Below are 18,758 nucleotides of genomic sequence, written 5' to 3'. Positions count from 1 at the left end.
GCAGACTCCAGTGTGATAGTCCCAAACTTACCTATGGGTTGGAACAACAACTTTGCACTTCTCCACATGTCACAATTCAGTTTTGATGCTCAAAAAATGCATGTTCTACAGTAAAAATGCATTTAAAATGTGCATTTTATGGGGTTAAGTGCATTGAAAAGCAAGGAAAAATACGTGCTTGGAGAAAATGTATATCATAGCATGTACAGTTTCAACCTTTTCTTCCATTCCTTCAAAGAAATCTGTACAAAACGGGATGGAACAGACCAATGTTTTGGTTACTGCCAGCGAATATGAAATGGGACTGACTGAGGCTGATCTGCCCATCCCTGCTGGATGGGCACCATGGCACCCAAACTGGGGGAAGAGGAGGATAGAGCTGTAGGGTTGTATCCATCAGGATGTACCCTTCTTCTCCTCTCCCTGTGCAATCCCAGAATCTGCTTCGGAGGCTCTCCTTACCCTCTGGAGAAGATTTCGAGGGTGTGCAGAGGGGAGCTGTAGGGGGGGAGGGGGAAGCTCCTTTGCGCAAGCAGAATGGCAGCACTCGATGCTACCCTACATAAACACATTGACATAAAAAATCCTGCTGTGTCATGCAGAGTCCTTGATATCCAGATGTGGGCACGGACCAATGCCTTCATTACTCTCTCCTCCTTATCCCATCCTGGCCAAGAGGGAACCGTCTGCTCTTTACGCATCTTAAGCTAACAACACTGTCTAGTATTGGCCTCTGGCTGGGAGCTTGGCCACTGCTCCTCTGTCTTGTGATAAGGGGGAGCAAAAACTGGATTCTATCCCAGAAAAGAATTTCCAAGATGCCCCTGGGCAGAGAAGCAGGGGAACGATCCACTAGTTGCTTTGAAAAAGTCTGGATCATTAGGCCATAGCAGGACCCCCTTCCCTTTGGCTGTGCCGATTAAGTAGCACAGTGGCTAAAATGCTCGCCCCGCTGAATCTAAGCCGTGCCTTGAACTGCTGCATTGGGTCAGGTGCCCAGTGGGTCGAGAAGAGGCTCCCTATTCCCCGCATTATAGTCTGAGGAGGGCGTTATTAGCCGGATAAACCAGCATCCTCATCAGGGAGTGTTATAGCACCAATGCCGTGGATACCTCATTCTTCTAAGGTCTGCTCTGTTTCCTCACTTGGAGCAATTTGTTGCCAAGGGAATTTGTTGCCCCCCCACACAGCTGTCCAGCGGTGCTTCCAGGTGGCCAGAAGAATATAGGAGTAGTGCATAGATGGCCACCATTTCTGATAGCTTTAAAAGGGAGTTAGGCCAATTCATGGAAGATAAAAGCTATCCATGGCGACTACTACCCTTGCCGGCTTGATGGCCACCTCCACTGTTGGAGGCGGTCTGTCTTTGGATACCAGCTTCAGGAATCACAAGTGAGGAGAACACTGTTGCACTCATGACCTGCTTGTGGGCTTCCCAGAAGAGGCATTTTCATTGACTGCTGTGAGAACAGGATGCTGGACTGGTTGGGCCATTGGCCGGATCCAGCAGAGCTCTTCTTGTGTTCTTATGCATCACCATTGGTCCATCTAGCTCAGTAGTGTCTTCACTGGTTGGCAACAGCTCTCCAGGGTTTCAGGCAGGGCCAGTGCACTTGAATGGCGCACCCTGAATGTGACTGAATCCCTGCCTAAAACAGCAACAGTCTAGAAGTGCCCTTAATCAGAAACAAAAGCAGAATAGGAATGACAATAGTCAAGAAAGCAGAAGCAGTAGAGTCAGCAAAGAAGGTTGGTTACAAAGACCTGGGTAAACAGAACATTTTTTAAAACTTGGGCTGAAGGGAGGACAATGTGTGGGGAACAAGATGAGATGCCCAGCCGGGGGATCCCCAGCAGATCTTAAGAAGTTGCTTTCTAAGGTACCTGGGTCCCAAGTAGGGATGGGCAAATCTGTCATGGTTTGGTTTCACTTCGTTCCTCCTTTTTCCAATCTTAAGTTCAGTTCTCTACATTTCCATATCAGTCTGCATTTTTTTAAAAAAAGGCCCTTATAAAAATCCAACAGCATTTCAATGCAAATTTCTCCTAATATAAATATTTTTGTACGCTAAGTTCCCGAATATATGCATTTCTATATACACTTTATCTTGATATATGCATTTTTGTATACACTACTTGGCTGGAGAACTGTATTGCCAAGTCAGAGAAGTGTCCATTTAGAAAATACTGCTGTGTTTTGATTCGCATATTGTTTTGGAAAGTGTGAATTAGGTGGGTTCACCTTTATATGCAAACTGAAACAAATTTCTCCCCATCCCAACTCATTTAGGGCTTTCTGTGCTGATGACAACACCCAGATTCGGGCTCACGCAGGCTCACAGCGTTTGAGATGCAGTCCAAAAAGAAAAAAGAAAAACTGGCCAAACAAAGTTGTGTTTGAGTTGGACATTTTTGGTATATGCCTAAAGTTCTTTCAAAGGGAACTTGCTGCCATCTAGGCAGCTGAATAAACTTTGCTTTTGTTTTAAGCAGGGGGGTTGGGTGGAGGAGAGGACAAAGAAGCATAGTGGAATGACCTCCTTTTCGATCCATCCGGCTGAGGCTGCAGATGCCGCGTCAACATCTGGGATGGATCAGAAAGCCATGAGTCGACAGAAAAATACCTCCTGGTGCAGGCACAGAAGAAACCTCATGTGGAAAAATGATTCGGAGGGATGGAACAAAAGGGAAATCCTTTCTGCGATCGCTTGGAGCGATATTTGATTTGGAAAGGAAAAGCACTGAATCACCCCACCCGCCTTGGGACAGGGTTGGGCATCCCAACACAATAAAGCACCCCCTGGCCTGCAGTACTACTTGCACAGAGTCATGTTAGCACCAGTTCCCAAGACCAAGCTGGCTTATTACAAAAGAAAGTGTGGTGCAGCCACCACATGGATGTGTGCGGCCCAGGCGCTAAGCTCAGAACACCACTTCAATTTTTGGGAAAGAGATTTCAAGGTTAGAGGATTAGAGGCTCTAGATCTGCAAGGTTTACAGGCTCACTCTTGGATAGACTGAGGCTGCATACACACCATACATTTAAAGGGCATTTGAGGCTTCCCCCCCCCTCCTAAAAAAAGAATCCTGGGAACTGTAGTTTATCCCGCACAAAGCTACTGTTCCTTGCACTCTTAACAAACTATAGTTCCCGGAGGGAAGCCATGTGCTATAAATATGCTTTAGTGTATGTTGTGTACACAGCCTGAACTGCGGGGTGTGTGTGTTGAAGTATTTCAAGATTTTGCATGCTATAGCTACTTGCTTATACCTGCTAAGTGTATGTATGGAAGGGACCATAGTGCAGTGGCAGAGCAGTTGATCTGCATGAAGAAAGCCCTGGGTTCAGTTCTTTACCTCTCCACTTAAAACAATGAGGTACCAGGTGAAGGGAAATTTCTCTCTCTGCCTGAGGCCTTGGAGAACTGCTGAGTCAGAGTAGATAATATTGGGCTAGATAGTCTGGCATAAGGCAGCTTCCTATGGGTTGTATTCAGCTAAGTCCTGCTCAGAGTAAACCCACTGGAATTAATAAACCTCAGTTAATCATGTCTATTCACTTCAGTAGGTCTACCCTGAGTAGGACTAGCGTGGAATACCATCCTATGCTCCTAATACTATCAGTGCAGCTCTCCAAGGCGCCTTGTTCCTCCCAATTTTTAAAACAGGGTTTTGGATTCTTTGGCTGGGCAGGTGTGTCTGCGGTTTCTTTGTCTTTTTAATTGGGGGTGTATGCGTAGATATTTTGCCTGTTGTCCGAGGAGGGTTTTCTGAGCATTGCCAGTTTTTCTAATGTGAAATGGGACATGGGTTCTGTGAAATCATGACAGATTTCCCCAGACCCAAAAAAAGACTGAGGACCTAGTATATTATGGAAATGGACTGCCTTCAAGTCGATCCCGACTTATGACGTCCCTAAACGTAGGGTTTTCATGGTAAGCAGTATTCAGAGGGGGTTTACTGTTGCCTCCCTCTGAGGCTAGTCCTCCCCAGCTCGCTAGGGCCTGCTCAGCTTGCCAGAGCTGCACAAGCCAGCCCCTTCCTTGTCTGCAACTGCCCACTGGGGGGAACTGGGCTCCTTGGGACTATGCAGGTTTCCCACAGTTGTACAGGTGGCAGGGCACGTCACCCCTGAGCCACTCACTGTGGGGGTGATCTTTAGCTGGCCCTTGACACCCAGGAGACACGAGCAGGGATTTGAACTCACAGACTCTGGACTCCCAGCCAGGCTCTCCTCCCCGCTGTGCTATACCAGCTTTGCCTATTATAGACCTATTTTAAAACTTGAGAGGTATTCAGACAGCAGCTCCATAAACATACAGGTTAACTTTCCGACCTAGAGGAGGGATTCCTCAATCCTGCAGCCCCTAGCTGTGGCACCTGTTGAACTGAAAATCTCAACACAAGAGATTTGTTCCATGCTGAAATCAGCCAGCAGGATCAAATAATCCTTTTAAAGAGAAGTGTATAGCCCACTTAACTAAAGCCTTAAAAAGCCCATTCACTGCCACCCTCACCTCCAGAAAAGAAAAGAAAAACCCTTATGATTCTTCACAGCACACGGTGACGCATGGAAGGACTGGTTTAAGGGTATTATTTCCCCTTTTTGCATTTAGCAATTACACCATAAAGATACTGAACGATATGTTCTCTCGTTGTTCCCTGGCATCAGCCATGCTCCTGCCAAAGATATTTTAACCATATGAAATGCAAGCTGCAATCCTGTGCATGTTGATTCAGGAGTAAGTCCCACCAAACCGAGTAGGATTTATGGTTGTGTAAACATGCAGAGCACTAAACAAGTACAGAGCAGCCCTTTGCATGTCTGCTCAGAAGTAATCCCCATGCAGTTTCATGGTAAATATTTAGGGGATTGCAGCCTAAGTTTGGCAGATTTGCTGAAGACTGCCATCCCCAATGATTTCCTAACAGAAAGAAGGCAATAAAAATGATGAGTTTCAGAGGGGCTAGGCAATATTTAAAATGCTCAGTTTTCTAGGATGTGTCAGATGGAGGTCTAGAGGAAAAAATGGTGTTTTATGTAGCTTTAACGTTTTTTATTATTATTTCACTCAGCAGCTGAGTGCTACTGAGCTACCATTTAAATCAGCAGTGAAGAACTTGGGGCATCCAGATCGGGATGGAAAGATGAGTCAAGTTTGGCCCTCTCAATTTCTCATTTTTCTTATCTTAAATTCAGTTCTCCACATTTCTGCAGCAATTTGTGGATTTTTTAAAAAATATCCTCATGAAAATTCTCCAGCATTTTAGTGCAAATTTCTCCTAATAAACACATTTTATGCAGTTTTGATTAATGTACACATTTTTGCAACCAATTTCATTTTTATGCATACTTTCCCCTCACATATGCATTTTTCTAAACATTGGTTGGCGAACTGTATCGCAAAATTCGAATAAGTGTGCCTTTCTAAGGATGGCTGTATTTTGGTTCTCATAATGGTTCAGAAAGTACAAATATGATTGATTGAGCTTGAAATGTGAACTGAATCAAATTCCTTTCCCATCCCTACTCCAGATATTGTTGGACTTTATTTCTCATGAGCCCTGGCCTAGAAAGGTCATAGCTCAGTGGTATAGCATCTGTTTTGCACGCAGAAGGTCCCAGGTTCAATTTCCCAGCATCTGTAGATAGGGCTGGGAGAAACTTCTGCCTGAAACTCTGGACAGCTGCTGCAAATCACTTCAGACATTACTGATCTAGATGAGCCAACAGTCTGACTTATGATCTGTGATCCTATCAATGAAGGGAGTTGTAGTTCAACAAGATCTGGACAGCCACAGGTTCCCCATCCGTAGTTTTTAAAAACTTCAGTATTTAGGCAGCTAAACTACAGCATTATTTCTGACAGTCAGTGTGGTGTAGTGGTTAGAGTGTCAGACTAGGACCTGGGAGACCTGAGTTCAAATCCCCAGTCAGCCAGGAAGATTGGACCAGTCACTGACTTTCCACCTCACCTACCTCACAGGTTTGCTGTGAGGATAAAATGAGAAGGGAGGAGAACCATGTATACCATCTTGAGTTCCTTGGAGGAAAGGTGGGATATAAATGTAATAAATAACTCAATAAACAACATTATTCAGCGCTGGAGTCTTTACAACACTTTGTGCCTATTGGCACCCAAGTCAGCATTTTTAAAAAAATGGTGGGGGGACTGACTTCTAATAAAGGGGGAGTAAGACAATGTCCCAAATGAAGCACAAGGTAATGCCTTTTTTCAAAGGGCATCTTGGGGGAAGTTAATGCCTCTTTACTGAAGCACTTGCTGTCAGGCAAAGCACTGATCAAAGCTTATCCGTCCATGAGATGAGGTGAAGTGAGGTGAAGATTGCACCAGATCCTCTGCTATGTAAAGTGAAATATTGAGGAGAAATCATCTGATGCAGACATACCAAGAGCCAGCCTTTGGACAGGGCTCAAATCCTAAGTGAATAAAGATGAGCATGTCTCTCACTCTTTCCATCTGCATAGAGTTGGCAAGGGTGTGTGTGTGTAAAACCCCAACAACAATCACACAGGCATAGAATTACAACTTGACTGCAGCTTCTTCTGTCATAATTATTTGCAATATATTTATATTATATTTTGCATTGTCACATGTAGATAGATAGATAGATAGATAGATAGATAGATAGATAGATAGATAGATAGATAGATAGATAGATAGATAGATAGATAGATAGATAGATAGATAGATAGATAGATCACAGTGACTTACCAGCAGGATAAAATACAAGCAAATGAAATCAATTAAAAATCAAATAAAAAGAAAAGTGCACAGCAAACGTGCTCTGAGGATCTGAGTGGAGAGAATGATTCTGGGGAAGGGCTGCAGCTCAATTGTAGAGCATTTGTCTTGCAGGCAGGAGGTCTCAGGTTCAGTCCTCAGCATCTCCAGGTAGGGCTGGCAGAGAAACCTTGGAAAACCACTGCCAGTCTTTGTAGGCAACACCGAGCCAGACGGAGCACCGGTCTGACTCCGTATAAGGCAACTTCCTGTGTTTCTATGTTTCATAGAAAACAAAACCTCAAAGGCTCTGGGACTGATCTCTGAGGAGGACCAGGCATTGAATTATCACTTCAGAGGAAAGTGCAAAGCCCTCTAGATTCCCTTGGGAGAGGGACAGCACTGATCTTGAAGGGAGTGGGGGATCCCCTCCCTCATCCTTAAAAAAATGCATTTTTTTTAAAAAAAAAGGAAGGATGAAATATGGCACTCACCTTTGCAAGCTATGAAGATGGAGGAGGAATGAGGACTCTTCGTGACTAACTCCTCTGGAACCTGCGGGTGGCGAAGAGGGATGTCTCTTACTTCAACCATACAGAGCAGGCGGGGGTGAGGGCTTTCTTTTTCAGGACCTCAGAGCAACGATTGCAGAACAGTGTCTGGTCTCTTGCATTTATACCCCCCTGGCGCTGCTCCTCCCGCTTCCCACCCCGCAGCCCGCTTCCCACCCCTTATGAAAAGATAGGGGCTCATTATTTCTGTTTCCCTGGAAGATGCGTTTCCTTAAGTAGCGTCTCTGAGCCTCTGCGGGCGAGGAGAACAAAAAGGCTTGGAACTGAACGGGAAGTCCAACAATTTGACCAAAAAAAATGGGGGGGGGAACCTTTCCTTAAGAGACGATAAGATGTGGGGCGAAAAGGGGGAGTAGGTGAAGAGCTGTCAGATTTTTCAGCGCCGCAAGCCACCTCCCTCCCTCCCCGAAACTGTTCCACTGGAAACTGCGGCACGTAGAAGCGAGCGGAAGACAAGAATGAAATTGACTATGAAATTGATAATGAAATCGACGCGAAGGCTCCTACGGGCTGGGAAAGGGGGGCGGCTGGAGATAAGAGGTGAGGGTTTGAGGATGAGACCTTAGACCAGGAGCGGGCAGGCTTGAGGCTTGTGTGGGATCTACTTTGGGTTGTTGCTTTTTAACTAGAATCCGAGATCCACCAACCAGACCTTGGCGCAAAAGAAGAAGAAAAAGAACAGGCACTTGAACTTAAAAGGATTCCGAGCCCAGGAATTTGTTTTAAGCACCAGAACTGGATGGCGCTCGCCCTCTTTCAACATTTTTTTTATAAACCTGCTCCTAGTCCAAACTCTAACAGTAGAACTAACGGTAGATCCCGATCTGCCTCCTGCCCACCCCTACCCTAGACGAGAAAGCACTGGCCTTTCCGGCAGAGGAGAGGCTCTGGGCTTTGCTGCGCGAGGGGTGCTTATGCACGTCCCCTTTCGGAAGGCGGCTCTGAGATGTTATGGCTGCCTCTGGCCTGAAATGTGATTCCCCCCAGGGCCGGGCAGGCATCTTCTCGGCTGGCTGGCGGCACCAAGAGACTTCCTTTGCCTTTCATCGACGGGGTAGAACACAGGAACGTAGGGAGCTGACTTATACTGCGTCAGGCCCACTTGTCCATCTAGCTCAATACTGCCTACACGAGCTGGCAGCGGCTGTCCAGGGTTTCAGAGAGGGAGTCTCTCCCAGCCCTATCTGGAGGCGTCGGGGATCGAGCCTGGGTCCTGGTGTATGCAAGGCAGATGTTCTGCCCCTGAGCTACAAGCCCTTCCCAAACGTCTGGGTTTTGCCCAGAGATAATTGCATCCAAGGCCACGATTATCGCTTCCAGACAACCTGCTTATTGAGCATTCATCCTGATGTGCTTTCACACAGGATCCTTCCAGGTTGTGGCTATTGTCGGGTGGGATTGAATCACAGCCTGCCTGATTCAGATTCAGTTATCGCTGATTGGGAGGTCTCGCACAGGAAACCTGCTTCCCCAAATGATCAGCCCTTTTGCGATAAGGATTAGCGTTCAATAAACAGATTTGTCTGGAAGTGCCCAAAATTTTCAGGGAGCTCAGATGACAGCCACTGTTTAATTCAGCATTCATTCTGTGGGGTGGGTGGGGGTGGGAGGGGCTTAGATGCATTTTATTTTATACTTTCTTTAGTTACCTTGAGCACCACTGGATCAAAAGGCAGGATACAAATTTAACAAGCGAATAAATGGGATGTCACCTCATAAGAACATAAGCAGAGCCTGCTGGGTCAGGCCAGTGGCCCATGTAGTCCAGCATCCTGTTTTCATAGTGGCCAGCCAGATGCCCCAGTGGGAAAACTCCACACAGCAGCTGAGAGCAAGGGCACTCTCCCCTCCTGCATGCCCCAGCATACTGCCTCCGACTGTGGAGGTAAAGCACAGTCATCAGAATTAGTAGCCATTGACAGTCTGATCCTCCATCACTTTGTCTGATCCTCTTGTAAAACCATCCAAGTTGGCGGCCATCACTGCCTCTTGTGGGAGCAAACTCCATAGTTTAACTCAAGCAATTGGTATCCCACACTTTCCAGTGCATTTTCCTGTCACTTTCCTTACTGCAAAAAGTTAACAGGGAGGGAGGGGAGTTGTTGCGCAAGAGCACCAAATCCATTTTAATTGCACAACCTGAATTTGCCAGCATGCAACTGAATCCCTCTGCGAAACAGCGACAGCCTGGAAGTGGCCCACATATTATATATATATATTTTAAAAATTCTTAGAAGCTGCTTTGAGACCTGGATTGTAAAAAGAGGGATAATTTTTAAATAATAAAATAAACATCATGTTTTGCATGGTTGAGTGCCTGGTCCTATGTGCATTTTGTACCCAAAGCATCCTGGCCCCTGCAGGTTGCCCTCTGTTGTCCAAAGGCCTCATCCTCCTTCAGATGCCTGAGTTCTTGCACTTCTCAACATACCTGCCTAGTGCAACTCTTGCTAATGGCGCCCCCAGAGCAAGATGTGGAGGCAAAATTTGGGACCCCACTGGGGAATTAGCAAGAAGGCCCCAAAATGCAGCACAACTGCTTTGTCAGTGGAGCATGACTAGCACCAGGGTTCCTAGCCATGACGGCTATGCTCTGCATTCATGGTCGGAGGCAGTATGCTTCCGAATACCAGTTGCTGGACACCACAGGAGGGGAGGGTGCTCTTGCGCTCAGGTCCTGCTTGCGGGCTTCCCGTGGGGTCTGGCTGGCTACTGTGAGAACACACTGCTGGACTAGATGGGCCACTGGCCAGATCCAGCAGGCTCTTCTGATGTTCTTAACTCACGGTGAGGTAAATGCAGTAATGCACATTATCACCTCAAGAGCCCCGTTTCCATAAAGAACAGAGGCTGCCTTCGACCTAGTCAGGTGGTCCCTCTAGCTAGTGTATTGCCCACACGGACTGGCAGAGGCTCCCTGGGGGTCTCTCCCAGCCCTTCCTGGAGATGCCAGGGATTGAACCTGGGACCTTCTGCATGCAAAGCAGATGCTCTACCACTGAACTACAGCCTTTCCCAAGGCATATAGGAAACTGCCATATACTGAGTCAGGCCATTGGTCCATTTAGCTCAATATCGTTTACACTGACTGCCAGCAGCTCTCCAGAGTTTCAGGCAGGGTTCTTTCCCAGTCCAGCCTGGAGATGAAATTGGGACCTTCTGCATGCAAGGCAAATGCTCTGCCATTGAGCCACAACCCTGTTCCAGGGAGGGAGGGAGGGAGAGAGAGGGGGGTCCTCAGTTGAGATCAGCCCTGGCCCAAGACATTTTGCTAACTGAGCCAAAGGAGAAACTGGCACTTCCCCACCAATTTCATGTACAGAAGCTGACCAGGCTGATATAGAAAGCTGCCTGATCCTGATCCACATAATTCAGTATTATCTACACTGACTGGCAGCAGCTTTCGAGTTCACACTGGGGTCACCCCCAGCCCTACCTGCAGACGCTGGGGAGCTGAACCCGGGACCTTCTGCATACAGGACAGATGCTCTACCCCTGAGCTACATGCTTTCCCCTTCCTTCACCACTGGCGATAGTGCAGCATCCTCCACTTAACCCAAGGGCAACAGGGTGGCTGAAAGGGGACAGGGCAGGCTGCAGGCACACACAGCTCTGTCCTCCAACACCTCGCCACCCCTCATCAACCCCCAGTGTGTTGTTAGAGAGCATGAGGGTACTGCCAGACTGTCACTAATTCTGGATGGGACTTGGTCACCTACTGGGAAATTCAGGTCATGCCATTAAATAAGGGGGAAATTTATTTGTAGCACGACACAGAACATTGCAGGGTGGTGGTGACCCCAAAGCAGGCATTTCCTGCCATTGTCTCTACCCTGCACTCTGGAATGCCCTCCCCTCCGCCATATATGAAGCATCAGGCTTTTCTGAGACCACTCAGGCTGCGGAACTCACTGCACAAGGATGCTCACCCTTCCCTTTCTCTGATGGTCTTCCACCATCTTGCAGAAGCCTTCCTTTTCCCCACAGCTTTGTGGCTTGCCAAGACGAAGTCTTATTTTGCTGATCCCTTAGATGGGGAACCTCAGGCTCAAGAGCCAAATGCCGCCCCCCAGGCCTCTCTGTCTGGTTCTTGGGACTCTCCCGAGCCACACCCTCAGTGTCTCCAGGCCACACCCCTTCCCAGCTGCACACCACACCCTCCTTCAGCATTTTTGCTTGGCTCAAAGGTATCCCTTGAACTCTGATCATCCCCTTTGCTTGCCTGGATGGAGGAGAGAGAGAGAGAGAGAGAGAGAGAGAGAGTAGAAACTAGCCAACAAGGTAAAGTTGACATTCATTGTTCCGCCTACGTTTGCCTCTGGCCCTGCCCACCACTGCTGTGTGGCCCTCAGAAGGTTGCCCAGAAGGGAATGTGGCCCTTGGGCTACAAAAAGTTCCCGCCGTTCTGCCTTGGAGAGTCACTTTTTGTTTTGTTTTTTACCAGCTCGGCTCCTGACTTTTAACGTTTTTGAAATAATTGTGGTCACTTTGAGACTTTCTTATATAGATAAAAACAAATATGTTTAACAAAGAATGAATAAATAAATAAATAAAGCTTCATGCCCACATTCTTCCCCCCCCTCGTGGATTGACTCATTCGACATAAGCAGAGCAAACAATTGCACAACTTGTCACAAAACTTCCAGAAGTGGGTGAGTGTCATCACCCGTGAAAGGAGTGCATGATGAAATAAGTAATTAGAAAATGTCTGTGCCCAGTGGGTTGGCATGTTCAAAGGCCGTGTGTTTCAAGAGAGGCAGCTGATGTAACAAGGACATTAGAGGGAGCTCTGGTGCTACACGAAAGAGCTGTCCCACCTTTTAAAAAATGATACGTATTATTACTTTATAATTATGATCTTGGGAGAGGATCATTTGTTTCACCATCCTTCTTGTTCAAAGACTGTGTGGCAAGAAAAGGATTTTGAGATTACACCTCGAGAGGTGCATAAAGAGAAAAACAGCTTTGTTAATCTCAAATCCACAGTTGGCCCATACGTTTGAAAAACAATGAGCAATCCTTCATGATCTGCCCTTTCTATCTATCTCTTGTGGATTGAGCTAGGACTGTGGGTTTTTATCATACTGCATGTGTTAATTGGCTCACCAATGCCAGGATGTCTGTGTTATCAGTAGGATGTGTTTTTCCCCCAGTGACCATGGTTCCTAATGTAATTATCACCGTCTGGGCTTTTCCACATTTCCTAGCCTTCTGATTTTGTTGTTTGCAATTCCTCCCTCAACCACAACATATATATTCTTGCAACTCAGGAGAGCAATTTATGCATCTGATTAAGTTGAATAGAGTCTACAAAAGCTTGGACTGCCTTCAAGTCGATTTGGACTTATGGTGACCCTATGAATAGGGTTTTCATGGTAAGTGGTATTCAGAGGGGGTTTACCATTGCCTTCCTCTGAGGCTGAGAGGCAGTGACTGGCCCAGGGTCTCCCAGTGAGCTTCATGGCTGTGTGGGGATTCAAACCCTGGTCTCTCAGGTCATAGTCCAACACCTTAACCACTACAACAAGCTTATGCCATAATAATGTGTTAGTCTTTAAAGTTCTATGAGACATTGTGGGTTGAATCCAACTAGGTTCTTCTCAGAGTAGACTCACTGAAATTAATTGACTTAAGTTTGTCATGTCCATTCATTTCAATGTTAGCATTGGAGCTGAATGCGTTTATTAACAGAAATACATATTTGATAGGAAAGTTCCCTAGTTCTGGCTAAGATGAAGATGCAACCAGGCATGTTTGTTCCTGCATCTCAAGAGATCCAAAAAGTCTCCTCGCCAAGGAAGGAGTGGAATGGAAGAGAGAAGGGGGGAAGTAAGGTCAGCACCCCTAAGAGTATCAGTCTAGCACTGCAAGGAATATCAGCATAGGTGAAAAGAGACAGTCTCAGAAGCATGGAGGTGCCTTTCCTCGTACAGACACATCAGCCTCCAGTGCAAGCCAAGGAATTATAAGTAATAGTTGTGTGTCCAAAGGAACACCCATTTCTAGTGTTTGGACACTCAGTGGACACAAATGGATGCATAAAATTTAAGCAGTGAACTAAGAACACAAATTCAGATTGGAAACCAATGAAACCCTGACTAGAGGTATGACATTTTAGTGAAACTAAAAAAACGTTAGACATACGGGGCACATTACACAATAATTCTTAGGGTGATGACAAACTACCAGTCTTTCTGAAAAAAACTTGTCAACAAAATCTCTCTCCCTGTACACTGTGATGTCTGGTTCTCTATACCTTCATTCTTTGGTTGGTAAGAATTCTGCTACACCAGGGTGTGGTTCATAAGCAGTGGTTTTTAATTTTAATTTGCTTTTTAATTCACGCATTTAAACAGGCTAGTAAGAATTCTGCTAGGCTAGTAACTTGCATAAATGCATTTGCAAGGTCATACTCATTCCCTGATTTTTGTTTTTAGTTTGAACCACTTTTGCCTCCAGCCAAAAGTCAGGGTCTGCACATGGTTGAGAGGCTTCCATGTGCAAGCCACTTGAGTTAAACAAAAGTGGACATCAGTAACAATTCCTTTAAAATTTCATGATTGCAAGCTAAGTTGCAGCCCAACACCTCCAGCATTCCGTGGGTCTACTCTGAGTAGAACTAACATTGGGTACAGCCCTTTGTCAGTTTTGCCACAATAGGAGAACCTGGCTACCCCTCTGCAAACAGATATATTTGGTGATCATTTTGCTCTGTTCATGAGGTCTCACTTCAGCAACTTTTTCACAGGATAACCCATATCCATTATTAAAAGAATTCAGACATCCCAGCAGCCTCCCCCCTTTAAAACAGGAATGGGGAACCTGTGACCGTCCAGCTGTTGCTAGACTCCAACACCCATCAGCGCCAGCCAGCAGAGCCAATAGTTATGGATGACAGAGTTGTCATTTTAATTGCTGTGTTGTTTTAATGGGATTATTTTACTGCATATTTCAGTTATGGATGTTTACATTTTAATGACTGAATCATGGGCTTTTATACTTGTAAACCACTTAGAAGCCTATTTTGGCATTAAGCGGTATATAAATTGATTAAATAAAAATAACAATAGTTTTTTATAATATAAAAGTAAGAAAAATAACAATAGCTTTTTATAATAAAAATAACACCACTGGTGTGTGTGCGCACACACACAGGCTCCCCATCCTTGCTTGAGAACTATTGTTTTTCTCATAAGTAAATGCATGCATGTTTGACTAAAACTCATATGACTGGGTAACAGCCTCTGAAGTGAGAGGAACATCATTTTCTTCAGGAATCTGGCTCCTGGTGGATGGAGAGGGAGTTAAGAGGATAAGCACATAAGAAGAGTCTACTGGATCAGGCCAATGACCTATCTAGTCCAATATCCTGTTTTCACAGTTATTAACCAGATGTTTATGGGAAGCCCAAAAGCAGGATCTAAGGACACCTGGGATTTCCCAGCAACTCGTACTCAGAAACGTATTGCCTCCAACAGTGGAGGCAGAACCTAGCCTGTTTTGGTAAAGGGACATAGCTCAGGGGCAGAGCATCTGCCTTGCATGTAGAGGGTCCATATTCAGTTCCTGGCATCTCCAGCAATGCTGAGAGACTCCTCGCCTGAAATCCTGGAGAGTCACTGCCAGTGACTGTCCACACAAAAGGTGAAATTCAGTGCTAATCAGAATAGACCCACTGAAGTTAATGGACATGACAAACTTAGGTTCATTAATTTCCGAGTAGGACTTTGCCTGTTGTACTGATGGAAGATTGAAGGCCAGAGAGAGAGAGAGAGAGAGAGAAGACAACTTCTCATTGATCCAGCAAAAGAGAACATGAGAACATCTGAGAGAAGACAACTTCTCATTGATCCAGCAAAAGAGAACATGAGAACATCTGAGAGAAGACAACTTCTCATTGATTCAGCAAAAGAGAGCATGAGAACATCTGAACATTACAGTAGCCCTGCTGGATCAGACCAAAGTTACATCTAGTCAAGCAGGCTGTTTCCACAAGATTGGCAAGCCAGATGCTCCAAGGCCACTGAAGGCAATGTTGCTCTCCAGCAAATAGAATTCAGTGGTGCATTGCCTCTTACACTGGAGGCTCAATTTCCCTGCTCAGCTTAATACCCATGACAAACCCATCCTCCAGTGCAGGGAAGGGGAATCTCCAGTTTGCAGGCCTAATCCTGGCAGCAGTCATTCCAACAGGCTGCCTCAGTGGAAGAGACGATAAGCAGGCTCATCCCATCAGCTTTACCAGAAGACCAGCTCCACAAGGCACCTCCTCCCCCTGAACTGCTTCAATGCCAGCTACTCATTATAAGAACTACTATTAAGACCTGGTCCCGGCGTTTGCATTTTTCCTCTTCCCTCCCTGCGGTTTGTGCAGTTCCTCAGTGAGCAACATGGAACTAAAGCAAGCTCCAGGAACTCAAAGCTGGGCCTCCTGAGTGCAACCACTGAACCGCTGCAAAGGACCTCGCTCGATTTCAAGGAAGATTCAATGGACTCCTTCACCAAAGAAGCTGAGTCGGAAGACGGTTGGCCCATCTGAAACTCTTTATTTATTTATTTATTAAGATAGAAAAACAAATTAGTTACCGGCAGACACCATAATTAATACACTGTAAATTTTGCTCCCAAATCCGCTATTTGGACAGAGCGCTGAAGCCACACCAAGCTTTGATGTGAGAGCTTAGGAACAAAGAGGGAAATTCTGGTTTGGGAGAGAATGTACATATAAAGTCACACACACACACACACATATACTCCAATAGAACTGGGTAATATCACTTTTTAAAGCCAAAGAAAGCACAGACTTTGCTGACAGAAAATAGGGACAGTAAAACATTGGCATGTTAAAGGGCAGCCTGTATGATGCAGAGCTTGGAAAAGTTACTTTTTTGAACTACAACTCCCATCAGCCCCAGCCAGCACACTGGATAAGGCAGGACTAAGTACTCAATTTGATCACTGAGATCATCATCAGGAGGCCTCCTGGTTGTCTCCTGCACTACAGAGGCCCAGCTGGCCTCAACCAGAAGGTTTCCTGAAACTGAAGAATATCTGTAGCATAATACCATCCCACTGTTGCATGGACTATCAGTTTCAGAGAGGTTCTTTTAAGACAACACACAGTTTGTTCTGTAACAAAGAATGCAGTGCCACAAATTCCACACAAAAATAAAAATTGTGGTTAGGTGATAACAATGTTCTGCGTTGCTCAACAGAGCTGGCTAATTCCTGTAAGTGCTTGAACGTTGCTACTTGGCAATTGCTGGGCATATTGCATGATCCTTGATGAAAACAATTTTTTGAATTAGAGAGCAAAACTAAGTCACTCTGTTCCAATAGAAGGATTTCAACACTTGTTTTCAGGAGTAGCTGCATGACAGCAATATTCTGTTAAGAAAAAGAGTTGCTTAGTTATCTTTGCTTTGTGCCAGCATGATATCTTGTTACAGTTCTCATTAATGTGGCACACTGGAAAGTGATAGAACTCCCAACCAATTAGTTAACAAAAGTCAATACACACAGCTATGTTGTCAAGCCTTCACTTTAGACAGGATGTTTCATTTGTAAACATGTAACTCCTTTCCTCTTTCAAAATTTCCTTCCAATCTAACACATCATACAAGTTCACTCTTCAAGTAAGTTCTCCATTACAGTCTGCACTAGGGATTCCTTGTCAAAACAAACAGCAATTTAAATTCAAGATGATAACTAAAAGCATATGTGCAATTAGAAAGGCAAATATTGCAGAATAAGAGAGCCAAACTTAGTCATTTCTTAGCAAAGGTGTACATCTTTCCCATGAAGAAGAACAGAACACTTTTAAGATAAATGTTGGCCAACACATCATAAGGATCGTTCATTTGGAAATGACCGTAAAAACACAACAGCCATAAAACACAAGTCCAAAGAAGCAGTCAAGGTTTCTTTAGGTAGGGTCTGAGCTGGCAGGAAAGATATAGGGATGGCGGGGAAGAGCACAATAAAAACGTCAACCCAGTGTGTAGCAGTGAAGCAAATTCCATGTTAGGATTAGGAAAAGGGCTCAAAAATAAAAGTGCCAATATTGTCATGTCTTTTCACAAAGCTGCAGTGACACCACACTTGGAATACAGTGTCTGGTTCTAGTCACTGCATCTCAAAAATGGGTATTGCAAAGCTGGAAAGGTGTCAAATAGAGCAATCAGGCGGCTAGAGCGGCTCCTTGGGGTTATTTTGTAAAATTATGTACGGTGTGGAGAGAAAAGAGACATTTTTCTCCCTCTTTTGTATTATTGTAATTTGGGGTCATTCAATAGGAACACAAGAAGCACTTGATACTGAATCAGACCATTGACCTATCTAACTCATCATTGTCTATTACACTGAGTAGCCACAGCTGTCCAGGGGTTCAGGAGTCTCTCCCAAACCAATGCCCGGAATGGGGACCTTCTGCATGTAAGGCAGATGCTCTACCACTAAGCTATGGTCCTTCTCCAATGACAGTAACTGGGAAGAGATTCAGGACAGACAAATGATTTCTTCATATGGTATATAGTTAACCTGCAGAATTCACAAGATATGGTGACAACCACTAGCTTAGATGGCTTTAAAAAGCAATTGGGCAAATCGAATATTGTTATTCATTTATGTATTTAGTTCATTTGTTACTCGCATCACACCCAGTGGGATATTTTTAGGACCCACCCTTTTTCAGTGATGTTGTTTTTCACTGTTTTTAAATTGTTGTAACCTGCCCTGGGACCTTTGAGTGAAGGGCGGGTAATAAATTCTGATAATTATTATCATCATCGTCATAACTTACAACAGATTTAAAAATAGGCAATATAAAACAAATTGAAAAACATACAATATAAAACTTAAAACCCAAACAAAAAAACCTCTAAAGCGGCACACATCAAGGACCAAAGTGAAAAGGAAGGTCTTTGTTTGGCACCTGAAGATGGATAAAGGCGCCAGGCGTGCCTCCCTGGGGAGCGCATTCCACAGCCAGGGAGGAGGGTAGAACCACTGAAAAGGCCCATTGTCATGTTGCCACCACCCTTCAAGACTCCTGTGGAGGGGAAACACAAAGAACGTCCTCCACAGCATAGACAACAGAAGATAGGCTATCTCTGTCCAGATATGGATGCAGCTGGACCACCCATTAAAGCTGATGGAAGGCCACTTGAGCCTCAAGCGACAGTGATGGATCCAGGAATACCCCTAAGCTACGTACCTGCTCCTTCAAAGGGAGTGTAACCCCATCCAGAGTGGGCCATAACCCATCCATCTGGTCTAGAGAAACACCAACTAACAGTGCCTGTCTTGTCTGGATTAAGTGTCAGTTTATTGGCTCTCATCATCCAGTCCATTATGGAGGCAAGACACAAATTTAGCACATCCACTGCCACACCTACAGATACAAAAGAAGTAGAACTGTGTTTCATCAGCATGTTGCTGA

At 45.2% G+C, this 18,758-nt stretch overlaps 1 protein-coding gene across 1 annotated transcript in view; it reads right to left on the bottom strand.

Moving 5' to 3' along the window:
* CRISPLD2 (cysteine rich secretory protein LCCL domain containing 2) overlaps nt 1-7,421 on the bottom strand; it is a 58,919-nt gene extending 51,498 nt beyond the window's left edge. Inside the window, exon 1 of the mRNA XM_061594219.1 lies at nt 7,241-7,421. The gene's annotated coding sequence lies outside the window, so the exon portion shown is untranslated. The remainder of the gene's footprint in view (nt 1-7,240) is intronic.
* Between the last annotated feature and the right edge of the window lie 11,337 nt (nt 7,422-18,758).

Source organism: Rhineura floridana, chromosome 13 (genome assembly GCF_030035675.1).
Source record: "Rhineura floridana isolate rRhiFlo1 chromosome 13, rRhiFlo1.hap2, whole genome shotgun sequence".
Lineage (NCBI taxonomy): Eukaryota > Metazoa > Chordata > Lepidosauria > Squamata > Rhineuridae > Rhineura > Rhineura floridana.
This window is presented reverse-complemented; position numbering and strand designations above follow the sequence as displayed.